This window comes from Phascolarctos cinereus, unplaced genomic scaffold (genome assembly GCF_003287225.1).
Source record: "Phascolarctos cinereus isolate Bilbo 61053 unplaced genomic scaffold, phaCin_HiC Scaffold_5;HRSCAF=322, whole genome shotgun sequence".
Taxonomy (NCBI): domain Eukaryota; kingdom Metazoa; phylum Chordata; class Mammalia; order Diprotodontia; family Phascolarctidae; genus Phascolarctos; species Phascolarctos cinereus.
Window position 1 is genome coordinate 137,967,941 of NW_027555958.1, and position 12,657 is coordinate 137,980,597.

General features: G+C 34.0%; 1 pseudogene; it reads right to left on the bottom strand.

The window, feature by feature from the left end:
- Nucleotides 1–249: 249 nt before the first annotated feature.
- LOC110208939 (S-adenosylmethionine decarboxylase proenzyme-like) lies at nt 250–4,531 on the bottom strand (annotated as a pseudogene).
- Between the last annotated feature and the right edge of the window lie 8,126 nt (nt 4,532–12,657).

The window sequence follows — 12,657 nt, forward strand, 5'->3', positions numbered from 1 at the left end:
AAAGTCATGTTCCAGTGCTCAAAAATTGTATAATAAGCAAAATAATCAGCTGTAGTAATCATTAATTTTCTTAAAAAGGTAAAATTTCTAACTCCTCAAGTGCAAAGAAATGTTTGTGTTTAGGTAGGAATTAGTTTCATTAGAATTAATAGAGAAAAATGGTCTAGAAATTTGAAGAAACTGCCCATAAAATATATCTGGCAGCAATTTAACATAACAGTCCCAGATGATTTAGGCTGAGGCCAACACCTAATAAGGATGACAGTCTCGTCTGTGGGGAATTTTTGGTGATACCTGGAGAAAAATTACAAGACACATAATCCTAATTGAATAGTTTTTGCAAGTGTTGTAAAGTGTCATACAGTAAAAGTTTTTCTCTAAATGAACTTCAAGTTCACAGCAAGAGTGGCATAGAATACCTAAAAAAAGAGCAGTCATGAAAGATATCTAACTCCTTCAATAATAATGCATATAATTCAAAATTATTATTCTATGATTACATCTAGGGCTTTGCACAACTACAAGGTGGTAGGTGTAGAAAGCATGGCACCCTGTATCTTTTTTTTTCTTTTTCTTCTTTTTGGCAATCCGGGTTAAATGACTTGCCTAGGGTCACTCAGCTAGTATCAAGAGTCTGAGATTGGATTTGAACTCAGGTCCTCCTGACTTCAGGGCTGGTGCTCTATATTCCCCTGTATCATTAACTAGAAACTCTTTTTGCATTTTTTTCTTCATTTTTCTTAATGAACTCTGCTGTTGCTGCTGATTCTTAGCAAAACTGGTAAAAATGAAATTGCAATCATTGAACTGAGCAATCTGGTGATCAAGACATTTAAACACTTCATTATTTTGGGGGTAAAGAAAACACTGTGCAACATTTAGTACCCTGATTTACAAGGCTTGAAAACTTCCACTACTTTCTTGATCAGGTCTGACCTGCTACCATGCTACTTTCATCAAAGCTAATATAAGAAAATTCTGGTTCTGGAGTGATGTGGATGGTACAATAAGTTTCATCCAATTTCATCCCATTCATTGAATACCCACAAAGATTGAACACTGTAGCATCAATGACAAAACCTGGTATCAGGTCACAAATTCTACTCCTATGAGTGACATCATTTACAGTAACACCATCTTTCATGTATAACTGACCCATAACTGTTGTGTCAAGGTCACTCATCAGAATTTCCATTGTCTGTTCTGGCTGATTAATAATTTGACTTTCTAGAAAATCCAGAGTATACAATTACCAGCAATCAGAATTCATAAACCCTATAAAATATGCTGCTACATTTGGGAAATTTTCATTAAGGAATTGTATTTCTTCCTGGAAATTCTGGGTGGGCACTCCTGGTGAGAAGACTTCATGATATTCTTACAAGAATAAAAGAAACTTTAAATTGAGTGAAACCCACTATGCTCCCCAGTAGACTCCAACAAGAGGACTAACACTTGCTGAAAGAGGGTGATACCACATGTCCTCCAAAATGCAATGTCTCTTGGAGACAAACATGCTACTCTCACTGAGTACATAGGCTTCCTGTTTGTCAGCTTTTGTCACACTTATGATTAAAATATGCACATTTTCCAAAAGTTTGTCTCACTCAAACCTTGGGACTGTGTGGAGACCCCCAGATCCTTGGCTCTTTTCTGGTTACTGCTCATAGAACCAAACCTCTTGGTTCCTTTGAAGAAATGTGCAGCTTCTATCACTGAGAGACAAGTGAACAACCAACAACCACAGAAAATGAACTAAATTAAATCTCTCTCACTTCCACTGCTTTGGGTTGTCCTGCTGCTTTTCTTTTTAAATTCAGGAGTTTTTTTCCCCCTCATTTTTTCATGCCTTTTATTCTTTTTGCTTCTGTTATTATTTTATATTAACTTAAAAAAGATCAATAAAATTTTTTCATGATTTTTTTTTCTTTCATGGGAAAGTTGAATGTGAATTTGTGCTGGAAATAGAGGCAAAGGCTGTTCAGTCTCTTTCACTCTGATGGTTCACATTACAGAGGAGAGCATAGAACAAGCACTAGCCGATGTTGTCAGCATACTGTGTAAGCCAGGAATGCTTACAAGTCCTCTATTCCTTTAAAATATCCATTTTACCCCTAAAGGATTATATTCATTTTTGCAGAGTAGGTTATTCTTCATTGTAATCCCAGCTCTTTTACACTCTAGAATATTATATTCCAAGTCCTCTGCTCTTTTAAGGTGGTAGGTGCTAAATCTTATGTGTTCCTGACTGTGGCTTCACAGTATTTGAATAGTTTCTTTCTGGTTGCCTGAAGTATTTTATCTTTGACCTGAAAGCTCAGGATTTTGGCTATAATATTCCTAGGAATCTTCATTTTGGGATCTCTTTTAGGTGATTGCTAGATTCTTTTAATTTCTACTTTAGCCTCTGGTTCCTGGATATTGGGGCAATTTTCCTTGACAATTACTTGAAATATGATATCTAGGCTTTTTCTTTCACCAGGGACTTTAGGCAGTCCAATAATTCTTAAATTATCTCTCCTCAATCTGTTTTGCATATCAGTTGTTTTTCATATGAGATATTTACCATGTTTTCTATTTTTTATTCTTTTGACTTCATTTTATTTTTCTTGATGTGTCATAGAGTCATTAGCTTCCATTTACCCAATCCTAATTTTTAAAGAATGATCTTCTTTAGTGAGCTTTTGTATACCTTTTCCATTTGGCCAATTCTGTATTTAAGGTATTATTTTCTTCAATAATTTTGTATCTCTTTTTTGCCGCACCATTAATTGTCTTTTCACAATTTTCTTCCTTTGCTTTCATTTCTTTACTAATTTTTCCACTGCCCCTCTTATTTGATTTGGAAAATCATTTTTTATCTCTTCCAGGAATTCTTGTTGGGATTTGGGTTCAATTCACATTTTATTTCCTTTGATTTGCTTATGGCTATTTTGACTTTATTGTCTTCTGAGTTTGTGTCTTGGTCTTGCCTGTCACCATAGTAACTTTTATATATATATATATATATATATATATTATATATATATATATATATATATATATATATATATATATATTTGCCAAATAGCACCCTGTCTTATGCCCAGTGTTAGCATAGGTGTCCCCTATACTCCTTTCTGATCAATTGCCCAATCCTCTTATTGACCTTGATTTGAGAACTCCTGAAGCTGCTGTTGCCATCTCCAAGACCCTTCACTAGTTCTTCTAGTTCTGAGCTACCCTCACCTCAGTGTCACAGACTTCTCTTTCTGAACTCCTTAGTTTTTTTGGGCTAGAAAAATTTCTCACTCTAACCTTTTGTTGGCTTTGCCATTCCAGAATTTGATTTGAGGCATTACTTTAAAGTTGTTTGGAGGGGAATATTGCATGAGTGAGTTTAGCTGCTTCCTCTGTTCCACATCTTGGCTCCACCCCCCGAAGTCTCCAAGAGAATATTTTAAGGAAATTGTGAAGTTTTTTTCATTTGACAGAAAGGAGTTGTAGAAAACCCTCAAAATGTCAATTAATTTACATAATAAATTCAACTTACATACATATAAAAAAATATGAAAGATTTAGAGAAAAAATACTTCATATGCCTTTTGAAATCCCCCATAAATTTCTCCTTTCTGATTATATCTGCTTTTTGAATTTCCCTTCTTTTTTTTCAAAGTACAGATTCTAAGCCCCAAATCCATTTGAAATAAACTCTTACCTCACAGATAAACAAAATTATTCACCTATATAGCACAAATATATGTATATAGTGTTTGTGTGTATATAGTTCTGATGTGTGATTTTATCTGTAATGGAAATTCTTATTGTAGGAATTCCTTCTACCAATGCAGATAGGTGACTTTCTTTTATAATCTGTATTCTAAGAGATTTACCTGGGGCATTTGGAAATTATGTGACTTGTCCAGGGTCATAGAACTAGTATGTGTCAGAGATAAACTTGAATTTGGGTCTACTATGTACAGTACTTGATGTAAAGTTATCTATTTTTGGATTTACTTCTTGGACTTCGGACTAAAGTCATAATCTTTATTCATTGTGTTCAGCTTTCTTCTTTTATGTCTCCAACCTCAGTTTTTGGATTGGTACTTTTTGCGAGAACCAGGGTAATCTCTGCCTCTACTTTCTATAGGACATATGGCCTTGACTAGTTCTGTCATCTGTTTTCTGGATGTTGCTGCAATCCCTCAAAAGAGACTAACTCCATATTCTACTGTGGCCCTAACATATATTTTGAACAATCCTAATCTCAAGCCTCTGGTTACCTGCCATCCCTCTCCCCAAGTCCGATAACACATGATCTGCCTAAGAGACATGCTAGGCCTATAACCTAGTATAATTCTGACATGAGTCCTGGCTTTAAACTTCTTGGAAAATCCTGAGGCATATACACACTCCTTGCTCTGGCAGTGTGATTCCTTGATGATGGTTCTGTTTCAATTTTTTCTCTGGCAGCCCAGGGTCAAGATCCTGGTGGCTTCTGGTACTATTTACCTGAGTTAGCACTAGTTTCCATACTCCATGGCAAATCCATGCTCTCAGATCTCTCAGGGTTTTCACCATCTTCTGGTGCAATCCTCAACTGGACAGTGAGGCTTACTGGTGTTTAGCTTTGGTCTTCTTGATCACTATTTCCTACGGTGCCCTTTAATATTTTTGCTTAAATGTTTGTGGAAATAACTGGGCTCTTCTAGGACTTTTCACTTTGCCATCTTAATTGGAAGTTCCAACACCTTCTCATAAGTATAGATTTATTTAAAACCAAGACCTATAAAAGCATTAAAGTATTTCTGACAGTCATTGGGAACATTTAAAGACACTCTAGGAAAGCAAGTCAAAGCCATTCTTACCATCTATCATAAAGAGAGTAGCTTTTAAGATTCTGATGTCATTAAATTTTCTTTTGAGTTATGATGGTGAGCTCCACCAAAGCTAAACTTTTCTGTATTCTTTCTTTTAGCTGGCTGGTCATTAAACTCTTGTACCAACAGGTTAGGAAGGCTATAAAGAAAGAAGATGGCTGTTGACAAGTTCCAATAAATTGTCCAAATGAAGAGAACATTTCTATATTCAGCATATCTCCAAACAGCTATGTTCTTCTTTTCACCTTTAGATTGAATCAGCAGAACATATTTCAAGTCCTCAAAATTTAGGGAGGTACATATCCCCCCAAAACACCCCAAAGGATTCTCAGTAAGTTACTTGTCTTCACATAGCTGTAAGTCTAGCAAATCAACATACTAGAAACTGAGAAATAAAACCATAACCCAAAAAGTTCCAGGTTTATATTTAGAATCCTTGAAGCCACCACAATGAGATTCCAATTTTATCCTCAAAATGTATGCAACCTGTAGTCCATAACTGAAACTCTGGCTTTATGTGGAAGCCCAGGTTGCTCCTAAGAACATCAAAATTTGGATCATGTCTCACTCTCCATAAAATGATAATAATAGCTAGTATTTCTATAGTGCTTTAAGGTTTGCTAAATGATTTTATGTGCATTACACAATTTGATCCTCACAACAACCCTGCAAAGTAGATGCTATTATTATCTACATTTTATAAGTGAGAAAATTAAGGTTGACAAACATTAAGTCACTTTTCCAAGGTCGTACAGTCTAAGTGGAGATTTGAACTCAGTTGTTCCTATCTTCAAGTGCAGTACTCTATACTGCACCACCTAGCTGCCACTCAGTAAAAATAAGGAAAAAACCCAGTTCTAATGCAGACCTTTAGATTAACAATATATCAATGCAGAATAGACAATTAAACTCAACAACAACAACAAAAAAGTGAAAAAGACTACCCAAATGCATAAACATCCAAGAAAACTCCCTTCCTCCCCTGGACACCATTATAGTTTTTCAGACACATCACTACCCTGGGGTAAAGGAGAAACACTTATAGCTTCTGGAGAGTTGATTACTTTTCCAGGGACCTGCATGGTCCATATAACTTTATGCCAGTATCTAAATTTGCTCCTCCATGTTGTAACTCTGAACTTTTCTTGATGCTCAGGTCTAGCTCCACCTGATGCAGAAAGTTCTCTTTACTTCAGTAATGTCCCTATTTGATGCAAGAATTCAGAGTTTTCTAGGAACTTCTCACTGATCCTTCACTGCCTTCTCCTGCTATCATCTTTCAGCTCATATTTCCTCATTTCCAGGTTATTTCCATTTTTTTTTTACTGTCTGTGCTCTTCTTTTTAAAGATTGAATTGAAGAGTATAGCTCTGGATTTAAATTGAATATTGCCTTAATCAATCAACAAGTATTAATTAAGCATCTACTATAGTCCAGACTTTGTTCTGGGCACTGGGTATATAAGTACAAAGATAAAACAATTTCTAGGTGCAAAGAACTTACATTTTAATGGGAAAGTTAGCAAAAATAATAAAAAAATATGTGCAGAATAAAGTGAATACATACATATACATACACACATATACATACACAATACATACACACATACTCTCTCTATATATATACATACATATACATATATATATACATATATATATATATATATATATATATATACATATATATTTGCAGAGTAGTTAAATTCAAAGAAGTTTGGGAAGGAAGCTAGCATCAAAAGCGGGAATCAGGAAAGGCTTTATGTAGAAGATAATGCCTACTATTAAAAGGGTAAAAATATCCTCAGATTTAATTCTTATCTTATAGAAAGATAATCCACACCCATTAAATGTGTGTGATCTGGCTTTTATTTTCTGGTTGGTTAATTTCTTGGGCCTATTTAGTCTCTCATGCTAATAAGTCTTTTTCTAACTTAAAGAAAAAGCAGAGCTCTGATTCCCTTGTTTGATAATGATTCTTAAGTATGAATCCCTCATAGAATTGATGTTTTTGGGTCAAAAAACAAAGCCCACTAGTGATATTTTTTAAGCCTTAATGTCTGCATTGTCAGAAATGTCATTTAAATATGATACAGTGCACCAAGATGTTTTATTTTTCATTACTTAAGTCTTTTCTCAAAATGAAATTTGAAACACAGATAGATACCTATCCAAAATTCCCAATGTCTACTTTTATAGAAAAGGAAAATTTTAAGTTACCAAAAGATAATATTTTTCCTAAATTCTCCAACCTAAGACTTTTTTTGTTTCTCATAATAATGGGCCCATTTATCATAATTTTAAAGTGAACAAAATATTTTCCATCTTATGCCCTTACTTTTCTCCATCTTCCTTTTTCTCTTTGCCCTTCTAAGCTGACATCAAGCAGCCATCTATAATTTTGATAGATTTCATTGACATTATCTTCTAATACATTTTTTAAACCTCAAAATTTATATTTCTTTGAATTATCTGAGTATTAGCATTCCAGAGGTAGAATAAGAAACACTGTTAAAAATTGTTTTTGCAGTGACATTGACGAAAGATGGGATCCTAATTCCGTAGGAATAAAGAATATCTCCATCATCTTAAACAACTGCAAGGAATTATATAAAGTATACATAAAAGTACACCTTAAACTCAGAAAAATTATCAGTCTAATTAAAAAATGTGGGCTAAAATTGCCCCAAAGAGATACAACTTGTATAGTCTTCACTGAGCTGAATTAATGATGGCAAAGGTAATTATGACTATGTTTTAAGAACTGTTTGAACCACTGGTAAGCTTACACTTATCTATTTTTTCCCACTTTCAGAAGACAAGAATTAATCACGTTCTTGTGTGCCTAATATTAACACTGCTTATCAAATACGATCATTTACTAGTCTTCACAGTAAAACATTTTAGCCTAACTCCTATATTTTAGTCATCATTATCTTCAGCATCAAATATGCATCAAATATGTATTATATGTAAGGTCCTGGGTAGTGGAAGGGGAAGTAAGAATCAATAAACTTTTATTAAATGCCTACTATGCGCAAGGCAATGTTCTAAGCATCAGGTAGAGATACAAAAAGAAGCAAAAGATAGTCCCTGCCACCAAGGAGGTCACAGTCTAATGGGGGAGAGAGCAAGCAAACAAATATGTATAAATAAGGTATATATAGGACAAATAGGAAATAATTAACAGACATTACTAACATTAAGAAGAGTTGGGAAAGATTTCCTATACAAGGAAGTTTTTAGCTGGGACTTAAAGAAAGCCAGGGAAGCCAGTAGGTAGAGATGATGAAGATTTTAAAGTTTCCCTTCTGGATGACTAGGAGAATGATGGTACCAGTAGAGAAAGAAGAAAATAGGAAGGGGAACATTAAAAAGACAAGTCCATATTTTCCACCAAAGCTGAACTATGATTCCGTGGATAAATGACTTATACACATTCCAAACAATTCACTGTTTCTTCCCAGCTAATAAAGATTTTTGATTATCTTCAGCACACTACAGTAATCAATCTTCTCCACTAAATGGGATTCATAAGTGCAAACATGCACATGTATATGTGGATATAAATTTTATATAGCTATATGGGTATACAAGTACTTATTTCATCTGGCATTAATAACTAGGCTTTCAGGATGAGAATCAAGTTCACATGTGTGAGGAAAAATCATTTAAAGATTTAAACCTACATTTAATTTATATTCCAGAGTAGCTAGAGCACTCAATAGCCCTTATTACTTCAGATAATCTGACGTGTTCCTGGCAGATTAGAAATAAGATGTTTAGAAATTTTAGGTGCAGATTAAAAATGGAAAATTATGCCCTTAGGGAATGAGGTAATAAAACTGTCTCTTTTTGCAGATATATGACCATATACTTGGAAAATACTAAAGACTCAACTTAAAAGTTAATTAAAATAATTAATAATTTGAGCAAAGAAACAGGATATAAAGTAAACCCACATAAATCATCAGTATTCCTATATATTACCAAAAGGATCCTACAGGAAGAGATAGCTACAGATACTCCACTTAAATAATTCTGGACTGTATGAAATACCTCAGAATACACTTACAAAAACAAACCCAGGATCTATATGAACAAAATCATGAGAAAATTTTGTAAATAAATAAAATCAGATTTAAGTAAATGAAAAAATATTAATTGTTCATGGGTAGGCAGCACCAACCAATATAACAAACATAACAATTTTACCAAAATTAAGTTATGTATTCAATGCCATCACAATTAAATTACTAAAAAATTTATTTTACAGAGTTAGAAAAAATAATGACAAAATTCCTTTGGAAGAACAAAAAGTCAAGAGTATCAAAGGAATTAATAGAAAAAAATGTAAAGAGAGGAGGTTTAGCAGTACCAGATCTTAAACTATATTATAAGGCAGTAATTATCAAAACTATCTGGTATTGGCTAAGAAATCAAAAGGTAGGTCAGTGGAACAGAGAAGACATACAATCTACAGCAGTGAACAAATATAGCTACCCAGTTGTTTAACAAGTATAAAGACTTAAGTTTGGGGGTTAAGAATTTGTCATTTGGTAAAAATTATTGGGAAAGCTAGAAAGCAGTTTGACAGACACTGGGTGCAAACCAATTTTTTATACCATTCTATACCATTTTATACCATTTACCAAGATAAGGTCAAAATGTATACATGACCTAGATATAAAGGGAGATATTATAAGAAAATTTGAAGGACATGGAAAATATTATTTATTGGACTTATGGACAAGTGAACAATTTATGAATAAACAAGAGATAGTATTCTGATATGTAAAATGGATAATTTTGATTACATCAAGTTAAAAAGTTTTATACAAATAAAACAAATGCAGCTAAGATCAGATGGAAAGCAGAAAACTGGGAAAGAAATGTGTACACAGCTCCTCAGATAAATGTCTCCTATCTCAAATATATAAAGAACTTTACCAAAACTATAAGAATGTGAGTCATCCACAATTGATAAATGGTCAAAGGATATGAACAGTCAATTTTCTGATGAAGAAATACAAACAATTCATAGTCATATTAAAAAAATGCTCTAAATCATTATTAATTAGAGAAAAGCAAATTAAAACAACCTTGAGATATCATTTTCTACCTATCAGATTGGCTAAAATGACAAATGTTGGAGGGGATTTGGAAAAGTTGGGACCTTAATTCATTGTTGGTGGATCTGTGAGTTGATCCAACCATCTTGGAGAGAGATTTTGAATTGTGCCCAAACAGTTATTAAACTACCTATACCCTTTGACCCAGCAATACCACTATTAGGTCTGTTGCCCAAGATGATTAGGGAAAATGTTTTAAAATACTTATAGCAGTTCTCTTTGTGGTGGCAAAACACTGGAAATTGTGTGAATGCTCATCAGTTGGGGAATGGTGTAACAAATTGTGGAATATTTTCATGATAGCATAGTTTTCTGCATAAGAAATGATGAGCTCAACGATGTTGGAAAAGTATGGAGAGACCTCCATGAAATAATGAAGAGCAAAATGAGCAGAGCCAAGAGAACATTCTATACAGTAACAGCTGTATTGTTTTAAGAACAACTTTAAGCAACCAAGTCATTCTAATATAAATACCCAAATTAACCTCAAAGATCCTATGAAGGAAGGTTCTGTTTGAATCCAGAAAGGGATATTGCTGTGGTGTAGGAAATGATGGAATGATTGATTTAGAAAAGTAAGGAAAGACTAGGACTTATGAAGATGCTATCCATCTCCAGAGGAACAGAGGAACAGAGAATAGGAGGAAATAAACATAGTATGGTCTTATATATGTGTATCAGTGTATATGTGTATATGCACATTTATAGATACCTATATATTGCCCTTGGATATATCAGCATACCATACTATTTTTCAACAGATGTCTGAGCTGCAATCACTTTCACACAAGGGCAGTTTCCTGAGGTAAATGTCATTCAATTCATTTCAATAAGCATTTATTAAGCATCTACTCCTTAATAGGTATTCTTAGGTGTGCAGGATAAAAGGACAAAAAAGGACAAAATATCCTCTGCCCTCCCTCAATGAAGTCACTGCTCTGTTCAGGGAATATAACAAGTACACACACAAGCATATGAACAAAATGCAAATCACATGTATAAATATATACATGCCTACATATAAATATACAAGACACATACGTGTCTATGTGCATGCATATTTACTCACTATACATACATCTATATATACATGCATGTATACATACATATATGTATTGAACCTGAACAGGACTTAAGGAAGCTAAGAGGTCAGGGTATAAAGGAATAATTTACCACACATGGGGACTGATTATACAAACATAAGGAAGCAGGGGATGGAATGTAACATAGTCGAAATGCCAAGTAATTGGTCAGTTTGGCTAGATCATAGAGTGTATAGGACAGTATAATGTGGTGTAAACTTTGAAAGATAGATTAGTGCCAAAGTATTAATTTCTTTAAATGTGAAAAAGAGAAGCATAAATTTTATTGCTGTTTCTTTCTTTTTAAAATGCTGAACTTAAGCAATGACCATCAATTAGTGTTTCAATATCGAAAGCAGAGCAGAAAAAAGAAAGCCACATATGAAGTCACAGATCAGCTTTGTGAGTAGCTGGCTTTTCTCTTGAAAAACATGTAATCAATTTAACATGCTATCTCCAAAGCTTTCCTGCTTTTTTTTTTTTTGGCCACCTAGTTGCCCTTATTCTAATCTTTCCTATGAATATCACAAATGCTTCAATGACCCTATTTCTTTACTTTTCTTTTTCTTCTTAGTAATCCTATCAGTACACTTCTAATTCCTCATCACCATTAATTGAAAGAAAGAAAATAAACCCCTTGTATCAGATATTCACAGAAAGGCAAAATTAATCCTCACATATGTTTTGGATATATTTTATCTTGATGGCAAAAAGGAAGTCATTGAAACTTCTTTTTAAAAAAATTATTAAGTTATTTTGAGCTATCAACAATCACTTCCATAAGCTTTTGAGTTTTAAATTTTTCTCCCCCTCCCTCCCCACCTCCCTCCCTAAGAAGGTGTGCAATCTGATATAGGCTATACATATACATTCCTATTAAACATATTTTCACATTAGTCACATTGTAAGGAAGAATTAGAACCAATAGGAGGAACCACAAGAAAGAGGAAACAAAACAAAACAGAAGAAAAAATAGCAAATAGTATGCTTCTATTTGCATTCAAACTTCATAGTTCTTTCTTTGGATGTGGATAGCATTTTCCATCATGAGACTTTTGAAGATGTCTTAGATCCCTGCATTGCTGACAAGTTCTGAGTCTTTAAAAGTTAGTCATCACCCAACATGGCTGTTACCGTGTACAACATTCTCCTGGTTCTGCTCACTTCACTCAGCATCAGTCCATGCAAGTCTTTCCAGGTTTTTCTGAATTCTGCCTGCTCATCATTTCTTATAGCACAATAGTATTCCATTACATTCATATACCACAATTTGTTGAGCCATTGCCCAACTGATGGGCATCCCCTCGATTTCCAATTCTTTGCCACCACAGAAAGAGCTATTATAAATATTTTTGTACATGTGGATCCTTTTACCATTTTTATGATCTCTTGCCTAGAGAAGAGAGTTTGGAAGTAGACAGATGAACTAGAAGGCTATTTCAATAGTTCAGGGAAGAGAAGATGAGGATTGGGACCAAGGTCATGGCTCTATGGATGGAGAGAAGAGAATGGATGCAAGAAATATTGTGGACATAAAGTGGAGAAGGTTTGGCAATGATCTCTTACTCTCTCTCCCTCCCTTCCTTCC